This window comes from Balaenoptera musculus, chromosome 5, assembly GCF_009873245.2.
Source record: "Balaenoptera musculus isolate JJ_BM4_2016_0621 chromosome 5, mBalMus1.pri.v3, whole genome shotgun sequence".
Lineage (NCBI taxonomy): Eukaryota > Metazoa > Chordata > Mammalia > Artiodactyla > Balaenopteridae > Balaenoptera > Balaenoptera musculus.
The window spans coordinates 54631485-54642735 of record NC_045789.1 but is presented as its reverse complement, the minus strand read 5'-3'; the positions used below and the strand labels follow the sequence as shown (position 1 = coordinate 54642735).

Genomic DNA, 11251 nt, shown 5'->3' with positions numbered 1-11251 from the left:
TAAGATTCTGGCGGGTGTGGAAATCTACCGGTCTTGCTGCTACCCAAATGTAAGTTCCCTGTTTATTAAGGCTGCCACCTCCCAATCGGGAACATTCTGCCTCTTTCTTTGGTCTCTCCTTGCCCTCCATGTACAGGGGTCTGTTTGCAAACTAAGTGACACAGGCCTTCATTCTGTGTTTCCTGCCCGCCAAACCTGTCTTTACACTTGTTCCTCTGCTTAAAAAGTCTGCCTCATATCTTTGTAAGCCTGGCTTTTCCTTTACATTCCGGTCACAGTTGAATGTCACCTTGTCGAATAGAGTTTCTTAAACACCAACTTTAAAGTGGCCAATATTCAATCACAGTCACTCTGTCACATGCCACTGTTTCCTCATCTTCTTGGCTCTCATCACTACTGAAAGCATCTTGTTTCCTTAGTTATTTATTTTCTCTCTCTTTACTCTTGAATGTGCACTCCCTGAAAGGAGAGTGCTCACGCCTTATATATCCTCAGCACCTAGAAAAATGTTTGGCACATGGGAAATACCTAAAAAACATTTGTTACTTAATCAGTCTGGGCCTCAGTTTCCTCATTTGGAAAAAGAAAGGCTTTATTTATTTATGACCCTCAAATTTCATTCCAGCTCTATCATTTATTTTAAATAAAGTGGAATACATAATGGGAAAAGTTTAACAGATGAACTCCCAGGTTAACACAGCAGACATTTAATAAGTGTTTGCTAAATAAATAAAATTATTTCCAAGCTGCTCCTTTGTATGTATGCAAAGATGTAGTCACTAGGGCCTCTGACATACTGCTCCTCTGTGTGCAAAAGGGAGGTTTGATTTGTCTCCCATAAATCTAATCTCTTCTAATTCTCCAGAGTAAATATTCCCTCAGGCAAAATCTCACAAACACCAGTGAGAGCTGACATCCAGCTGTTAGTCACCAGTAGTACCGTATTTGTTGGTTACAGGCAGCATCTTTTCTGACTGGTTGATCTCCATGCCATATGGTTGTTAAATATTTTGACGTTCACACATCTCACTGTTCTCCAATCCAAGGCTTTATTTAAGCATGTAAATTCCTAGTACATTTAAATAAGGGTCTCAGTGAAGGACTTTCAGTTAATGCTGTATTTGGCAACAATGGACACTAAGCCAATTTACTATTCTAAACCAAGGACTAGAAAGAGTGCATGCAGAGTATTGGTCATATTTGTTTATAGGATACACGTGACCTAATAAAATCAGTATATAGTCTCTCCTAAAAGTTGTTGTTTGTTTCCTCATTGATTGAAGTTTGAGGGTTTTCTTTTTCTTTCTGTTTTGTACTTCTCTAAATTGAATTTTGATGAGCCTATTCTGCATCCTGGAAATACTTTCCCCAGTTATTACACACTCAGTGATATAATGTGTATTTGTAGGAGCCACAGATGAGAGGCATTTGAGAAAGTGATTTAAAGATGTTATTGCCGCCATTTGTTTCTGAGTTTACTGAAGAAAGCCTGGCGTCATATGGATTTCTGCCATATCAAGAAATGGATTAAAGACCTAAATGTAAGGACAGACACTATCAAACTCTTACAGGAAAACATATGCCGAACACTCTATGACATAAATCACAGCAAGATCCTTTTTGACCCACCTCCTAGAGAAATGGAAATAAAAACAAAAATAAACAAATGGGACCTCATGAAACTTAAAAGCTTTTGCACAGCAAAGGAAACCATAAACAAGACGAAAAGACAACCCTCAGAATGGGAGAAAAGATTTGCAAATGAAGCAACTGACAAAGGGTTAATCTCCAAAATTTACAAGCAGTTCATGCAGCTCAATAACAAAAAAACAAACAACCTAATCCAAAAATGGGCAGAAGACCTAAACAGACATTTCTCCAAAGAAGATATACAGACTGCCAACAAACACATGAAAGAAGGCTCAACATCATGAATCATTAGAGAAATGCAAATCAAAACTATAATGAGATATCATCTCACACCAGTCAGAATGGCCATCATCAAAAAATCTAGAAACAATAAATGCTGGAGAGGGTGTGGAGAAAAGGGAACACTCTTGCACTGTTGGTGGGAATGTAAATTGATACAGCCACTATGGAGAACAGTATGGAGGTTCCTTCAAAAACTAAAAATAGAACTACCATATGACCCAGTAATCCCACTACTGGGCATATACCCTGAGACAACCATAATTCAAAAAGAGTCATGTACCAAAATGTTTATTGCAGCTCTATTTACAATAGCCAGGACATGGAAGCAACCTAAGTGTCCATCATCAGAGGAATGGATAAAGAAGATGTGGCACATATATACAATGGAATATTACTCAGCCATAAAAAGAAACAAAATTGAGTTATTTGTAGTGAGATGGATGGAGTTAGAGTCTGTCATACAGAGTAAAGTAAGTCAGAAAGAGAAAAACAAATACAGTATGCTAACACATATATATGGAATCTAAGGAAAAAAAAAAAAAGCTCATGAAGAACCTAGTGGTAAGATGGGAATAAAGACACAGACCTACTAGAGAATGGACTTGAGGATATGGGGAGGGGGAAGGGTAAGCTGTGACAAAGTGAGAGAGTGGCATGGACATATATATACTACCAAACGTAAAATAGATAGCTAGTGGGAAGCAGCCGCATAGCACAGGGAGATCAGCTTGGTGCTTTGTGACCACCTAGAGGGGTGGGATAGGGAGGGCAGGAGGGAGGGAGATGCAAGAGGGAAGAGATATGGGAATATATGTATATGTATAACTGATTCACTTTGTTATAAAGCAGAAACTAACACACCATTGTAAAGCAATTATACTCCAATAAAGATGTTAAAAAAAAAAAGAATTATTTTGTTTTTAAAAAGTTCAAATGATGTAGCTGCATAACAGACCTTTTTTTGTGATCTTTCCTCAGTCCCTTTGAAAGATATTGGAAATAAATAAAATCTAATTAGAACAAAAATACCGAGCAATACTTTGGCTCAGCTTTTCAGTACAGCAATGTCAGCTTTATAATTATTTTAAAGTATCAGAACAATTTGTCTTCATGTCATTACAATAACTTAACCATTAATCAGTGTTCATCGGCCACTTTCCACCTCCCTAAAATCTCATCATAAGGAAAGATTCTGTTTTATAATGAAATTTCTACTTAAATATCTGGATTCATTAAAATAGAACAGAAAATGGATATATAATAAAATAATAGAATCTGGCCAATTTTTTAATGAAGCTAATGTTTTAATTTCTTTTATTAAGTTATTTTTATTCAAGCCCAGAAAAATGTTAAAAAATATTGTCAAAACCACTTACAAATCCTGGTTTCCTTTTGATGTTATTTCCTGGTGAACAACAGAAATGTAAGGTATCACCTTCCACTGTAATTATCTGTCAGTATTTTATCACACACGGTAGATGATGAGTTTTTCAAGAAAAGGGCTTGTGCTCTGTATCCCCTGGGGTTCACAGTAACTTGCACATGACAGGCACTCAATTTGGATGGACGCATGAATTTCACAATACATTTCTTTTGCTTGGGCAAGCAAAAATCAATGAGGTTGCTTTAATTTTTTTTTCCCAGCTACGACATTCAAGAAACATTGACCATAGAAACTCACTTCCCTAATGGGTATTCCTATTCATATTTCTGGAATAGTTGCTGTTATAGGCAGCAATAATTTTAGAAATGTCAAAAACAAATTACAGCAAGGCCAAACACTAGGATACGGGTCAGATCCATCAGTTCACAGTTTGGTTTGAAAAACTTTCCCAAGTTTAAAAAAAGTGACCTATCAGGAAGCCCAAAAGTGACCAATTTTCCCAGTATTTTTTGTAGTTTAAGTTAGCATCAAAGTAGTCTTCTCACAGCATCTTCAGACAAGTGTCAACTCCCTGGCCCCATTACAGACCCAAGGGTGTTCCACAATCGTGAAACATCAACAGAAGCTATCTGACATGCTCATTTTATAATGTTAAGTGAATAAAACAGTATACATTCTAAATAGAATATACAGGGACTCCCCTGGTGGCACAGTGGTTAAGAATCTGCCTGCCAATGCAGGGGACACAGGTTCGAGCCCTGGTCCGGGAAGATCCCACATGCCATGGAGCAACAAAGCCCGTGTGTCACAACTACTGAGCCTGCGCTCTGGAGCCCGTGAGCCACAACTACTGAGCCTACGTGCCACAACTACTGAAGCCTGTGCGCCTAGAGCCCGTGCTCCGCAACAAGAGAAGCCACTGAAATGAGAAGCCCACACACCACAACGAAGAGTAGGCCCTGCTCACCACAACTAGAAAAAGCCCATGCACAGCAACAGAGACCCAATGCAGCCAAAGATAAATAAATAAATTTTTTAAAAATAAATAAATAAATAAATAGAATATATAATATGAATGCAGTTTGTAAAACAAAACTGTCGTGCATTTATACATATAGAAGACAGACAGGAGACACATACATATATTACATATAATACATAACATTAATAATACATATATTAATACATATAATACATGTAATATTAATAATACATATATTAATAATTGTTACCTCTAGGTGGAAAAAATATCAGTAATTTTTATTTTCTTCTTTATTTTTTCTTTTTTCAACAAATATATTTGTAAATTTTGTAGATTTGTAGCTTATTTATAAATAAACATATATGCCTTTTGTAAAACTTTAAATGCATGCACAAATCATCTATAATATGATATCCAGGTTTTTTAGATGTATATACATGTGTGTGTGTATTTGCATAGTATATACAATAAATGTGAAGAAAATTATCCAAAAAAAGTCAATGTTCTAGACTCTTTTCCAAGCACTTTAACATAAATCTCAGCCACACAATAACGTACATATATCCAGTCTACATCATAAATTTATCACTATTTTTAAACTTTTTACAGATGAGAAAACTGATGACCTTGCCCAAGTTCATACCACAGGGTAATGACAAAATCCAACTGGAACTCTCTCAAAATCCTTCCCTGCCTTCTTTCTAGTACCTCATGTCCCTTACATTGTTGGATGCCTAGCAATGGGATAAAATGAAGACCCAAAGTTAGAATCAAAGAGAAGCTTCACCTGGCACTTTACCTACTGCTTATTTTAACAGTTTGCTAGAGGCTCTCCCTCAAGGATTTTGACCTTTCTGATTTACTACTCACTACTTTACTCCTCCCCCAAAATTTGAACTGCATCAAAATCCATACAGTCAAGTAGTTATAAGGTATTAATTTATTTAGTAAAAGTAAGTTTAAATGAGAGTAACTTATTTAATAAAATCTTGAATTCATTGAGTTACTAACTTGAATTCCTTATAAGTTAATAAATAACGCCTACCCAATTCTACTTCTGGTTGCCTCTTTCTTCTGCTTCCATCTCTAAGAAATCTTTCATTAAATGTTTATTTAATCTCTGTGAAATTATAATTCTTCCCTTCCATCTGAGCCACAAGTTTATCCCTATCTTGACATCAAAACTCTACACTTCACAACCTCTCAAATTCTATCTCATTATTTCCCTGAATGTTTCCCAATAAATATCTTGGTTTTGAATCTCTCTTTGCCATTATAACAAAGAAAAACATTCAAGAGAGATTCTGTTTTTTCTCATACTTTCTCTATTAAGTATCATGTTATCCTTCTTTTAAGGTACTTTCTGGTTCTTCTAAATATTTCTAGTACTATTTCTCTAAATCAGTTTTTATTTTCTTTCTATCATTAACTCCGTTCTCCTTCCCCATGCACAGTCTAACATTTGTAATCTCTAGGATGATGTCACTCTTTACCATTTCTCTGCCCACCAGCACACACCCACCCACATTCCTACAGCAGTTTGATTGCACCAGTTACTAAAAGCTACTGCTCTGATTCTCATGGAAGGGGCTGGCTCTCAGAATAACTTGGGGACAATTTCAAAACTGCAGAACCAGCCATCTACCATCATTTCTCAAATACCATCTAATATTAACTTCAGTTCATAAAAAAGTAAAAAAAATCCCATAAACATAATAAGGGATAAACTAAGCACTATTTTAAAGAACTATTCTCAGCTTATTAGTACTCTTTCTTTATGTTTCTGATATCTATGTCAATTTAAATTACCCTGCATTTTCTTTAGGATTCCAAGAGTAGTGAATCAGATTCACCAACTAATTTAGGCCAAACTGGCTTAGAAATGCTTTTTTTTTTAATTGTAGAAAATCAAAAACAAGAAGTAACTACTTTCACTTCACAAATGTTAAAGAGAAATGTGAAAACAAACAAACAAACACAACAAGACAGAACCAAAAACCCATCTTGGGAAGTAGGAATAAAGAAGGAATGAACCAAAAATATAGCATTATCTCCTAAAGTCTTAAGGATTGCGGGGAGGGTCGGGAGCAGAGAAAGGAGAAAAAAAATTTTTTAAGGAATGAAGTAATATATTCCAAAGGGTAAGGAAATGAGCAGACTATAAGAAATATTAAGAGGACTTAAAATCAAAAAAGCTGAGGGAATTTCCAAAGGCTTTTAAATAACTTAGAGAAGGAAATACCCTTTAAAGTACATCTTCAATGCAAACTGTGAAGAAAAGATATTTTTTATAGCAACTTTCCATAAATTTAGGACACAAATATATATCTACGTCTGTACGAATACAGTGGATTAAAAATTAAATAGCACATGGAACTATCATTTATAGAGTGGATTTTAAAGTTTTATTTGGTTTAATCAAGGAAATGTGAATTTAAAACTGCAATGAGGTACCACTAGACACCTGTGTGAATAGCTAAAATTCAAAAGACAAATAATACCAAAGGTTGGCAAAGATGTAGAGTAACTAGAATTCTCATATAACACTAGAGAGAATGCAAAATAGTACACCCACTTGGAAAACAGTTTGGCAGTTTCTTATAAAGTTACCATAAAGCCCAGTAATCCCACTCCTAGAAGTAAAAACTTATGTCCACACAAAGACTTGTATATGAATATTTATAGCAGTTTTATTCATAATATTTATTTCATTTCTGCCCCAAGTGGATACCCAAAGTTAGAGTCAGACTCCAGAGGTTTTAAAGGTTTAGTGCTCCACAAGACTGCCCTCACTTCAGACACTAGCTGCAAGTTTGGGGGCTACCCACACTTATGACAAGCTGCCTGTAAATTCAGAGGTTCCCATGACCTCCTCAGGTGCTCTAATTCATGAGAACAGCTCATGGAATTCATGGAAAGTGCTTTGCTTATGAGTACAGTTTTATTATAAAGGATACAATTTAGGAATATTTAAACATAAGAGATACTTATGGCAAGGTCTGGGAGGGTCCAGGACGGGGAGCTTCCATGCCTTCTGCCTGTGGAGTCAGGGACCATCACCGTCCCAGCACATCAATGTGTTCACCAAATAGGAAGCTATACCAAACCTCATGGCCAGAGTTTTATCAAAATTTCATTATGTTGGCATGACTGATTAAATATTGGCCACATGACTGAACTCAAGCTCTGGCTCCCCTTCCATCCTTGAAGGTTAGGAGCTAAAACATCCAACCCACTGATCACATGCTAGTCCTTTCTAGTGACCAGTTCCCACCCTGATGCTATCTTGGGTCCCCCCCAACATGAGTTGCCTCATTAACGTAACAAAGACATTCTTATCACATAAGAAATTCCAAGATTTTTAAATCTCTGTGGCAGAAACTGTGGACAAAGACCATATATATTCCATCATACCACAATACCTAAAACCCCAAATCAATCAGGGAATTGCCCATCAATCAGGGAATGGATAAACTAAATCATGGTATATCCACATGATACAGTATTTCTGAGCAATAAAGAAAAGAAAAAAACTACTGATAAATGCAACAATAGCATGAACCTCAAAAGCGATAATGTTAAAGAAGAAAGCTAGACATAAGATTATATACCCTATGATTCTATTAATATGAAATTCTAGAAAACAAAGAACTATAGAACTATAGTGACAGGGGTATGTGTGCGGAGGGGGCAGGGTTGGAAAGGTATGGGATTTAGTGTAAAAAAGAAGGATGTAATTTTGCAGAGAGATAGAAATATTCTTATCTGGATTGTAGTAGTACTTACATAGTTGTATTATATTTGTCAAGACTCGTCAAACTCTACACTTGTTATGAGCAAATTTATTGGGTATAAATTTTACCTAAATAAAGCTGATATTCATTTTTTTAAGTTATTGATTTAGAAGATGCTATCCAGCCTCATAGACTAGAAAATAAACATTTCTGATCCTCTTTTCTGAAAAGAAGTAAAAGCCTAAATTTTACTAACCTAAATCAACATCAGTAAAGATGAGAATTAACTTGTTTTTAAGTATAAATAGATTAGAAAATATGAACAGCACAGTACTGATTATGCACAAAGAAAAGTGTACTTTGCACAACATACCCAAGCAACACATAATGACTCAGCAGTTAAATATGGCAAAGTAGCATAATAAAATTAGACTTTATTTAAATGCATTAATTACCATATGTCATGATAAGATTTATATGAATAGAAATAAGCAATAAAAATCAGTGAAAATAAAAACATATGTCTCATAGGAAAAAAACCTGACATGGGTCTTGGCAATGATTTTTTGGATATGACACCTAAAGCACAAGCAACAAAGTCAAAAATAAACAAGGGGGACTACATCAAACTAAAAAGCTTCTGCATAGCAAAAGAAATGATTCACAAAATGAAAAGACAAGCCATGGAATAGGAAAAAATATTTTCAAAGCATACATCTGATAAGGGCTTAATATCCAAAATATATAAAGAACTCATACAACTCAATAATGAAAGAACAAATAGTCCAATTAAAAAATTGGCAAAGGACCTGAATAGACACTTTTTCTGAAGATGACATACAAATGACCAATAGGTACATGAAAAGGTGTTCAACATCACTAATAATTAGGGAAATACAAATCAAAACCACAATGAGATATCACTTCATGCCTGTTAGAATGGCTATCATAAAAAAGACAAGAGATAACAAATGCTGGCAAGGCTGCGGGGAAAAGGGAACCCTTGTTCACTTGGTAGGATTGTAAATTGGTGAAACCACTAAGGAAAACAATATGGATGTTCCTCAAAAAATTAAAAATAGAACTACCATATGATCCAGCAATTCTACTTCTGGGTATATATCTAAAGGAAATGAAAACACTATGATGAAGAGATATCTGCACCCCCATGTTCATAGCATCGTTATTTACAATAGTCAAGACATGGAGGGCTTCCCTGGTGACACGGTGGTTGAGAGTCTGCCTGCTAATGCAGGGGACATGGGTTCGAGCCCTGGTCTGGGAAGATCCCACATGCCGCGGAGCAACTGGGCCCGTGAGCCACAACTACTGAGCCTGCGCGTCTGGAGCCTGTGCTCCCCAACAAGAGAGGCCGCGATGGTGAGAGGCCCGCACACCGTGATGAAGAGTGGCCCCCGCTCGCCACAACTAGAGAAAGCCCTTGCACAGAAACGGAGACCCAACACAGCCAAAAATAAATAAATAAATAAATAAATTTATTAAAAAAAAAAAAAAGACATGGAAACAACCTAAGTGTGCATCAATAAATGAATGGATAAAGAAGTTGTGGTATATATATACAATGCAATGTTATTCAGCCATTAAAAAAATAAGGAAATCCTACCATTTGTGACTACATAGATGGACCTTGAGGGCATTATGTTAAGTGAAATGTCAGACAAAGACAAATATTGTATCATCCCACAATATGTGGGATCTTAAAAAAAAAAAAAAAACTCATAGAAAAAGAGATAGATTTGTGATTATCAGAGGTAGAAGAACTGGGGGGGATGAGGGGAAACTGGATGAAGGTGGTCAAAAGGTACAAACTTCCTGTTATAAGATAAATAAGTACTAGGGATAGATAATACACAACGTGGCAGCTATAATTAACACTGCTATTAGTATATATGAAATTTGTTGAGAGTGGCTCCTAAGAGTTCTCATTACAAGGGAAAAATAAAACTTTTTTGTATCTATATTAGGTGATGAACGTTAACTAAACTTACTGTGATAATTATTTCACAATATTTGTAAGTCGGATCATTATGCTGTACAACTTAAATTTATACAGTCTGTGTGTCAATTATATCTCAATAAAACTGGAAAAAATTTAAATTAAAAGAACATATTAAAACTTGTGTTTGTTTTTGTTTAATTTGTGGACAAAGACTTCTAGACAGGTGCAAAAATAAATCCTCTTTTGCAACACAGAACTCATTGTTCAGTATGAGTTTTGATACAGATGAAAAGGAACATGATACCTAAAAGAGAATCAAGTGATGGAGGTGTATTGATAAACATAAAGATTGCTTCCAGGACTATAGAGCTGATAATTTCCCTCATATCTTAAGCTTTTAAATTATCAGCTGTATTGATTTAGTACTCTAATTTTAGTGTTGACATGAAACAAAGATGGCTTCTTTTTTTAGGCTTTTATCTTGAACACAGTGTCTGGATTTTAAAAAGGATGTCAAATTCAGAACCAGGCAGATCCATCTCCTGACCCTAAACATGTCCTAAGGTAAATCGTTTGAGGAAATTGGATCCCAAAGATTACAGGCGGGGAATTTTGAAGTGTGTCCATATTCTGCTGGGGATCAAAGAAGTCTAACTAAAAGAATTGTGTTTATTACATTACAGGTTGCCTGGTTACTAAGGGAGGGGAGGCTGCCTTCAGAATCTTACATGAGCATCTCTGAAGATGGAACCTTACCTTTTTATTTGTTATACAGGGCTGACTCACATGACAACTTTTTTTTGAAAGGGCTATTTTATCTTGAAGATTATTAGTTTGGAGGAACTAAGGTGATTGGCAGCAGAAAGAATCAGAACATGTGAAATTCCTTAAAAATTTATTGACAAATAATTTTGCCTATGTTACACATAATAAAAAAAAAAACTTAAAAAATATATCTCTGATGATGATGAAGTGTTTGCTTTGTTTTGTTTACTAGTTTTGTTATTGCTTTGTGATATAAAATTTGTTTGGAGCAAGTGAAGAAATACTTTATTATCATTGACCATTTTTATTAAGCCCAGCAGTAACATAGGCATCTCTAAAGCACATAAAAATAAATCTTTGGCCTACTCATATTTAAATGTTATTAAGGTGATAGTGATGGGAGATTGTTAATTGCCCCCAACAAGAAGAGCCGTGAACACTCTTTGTTCAATTTCAAGCACCTCATTACTAGATATTTGCAGACTTCTAATAAA

The 11251-nt window shown here is 35.4% G+C and overlaps 1 non-coding gene across 1 annotated transcript; it reads left to right on the top strand.

The window, feature by feature from the left end:
* The first annotated feature begins 10165 nt into the window (after positions 1-10165).
* LOC118896214 lies at positions 10166-10292 on the top strand. The gene has a single exon (XR_005020123.1). It is a non-coding gene; the product is annotated as a small nucleolar RNA SNORA40 (small nucleolar RNA).
* The last annotated feature ends 959 nt before the right edge of the window (positions 10293-11251 follow it).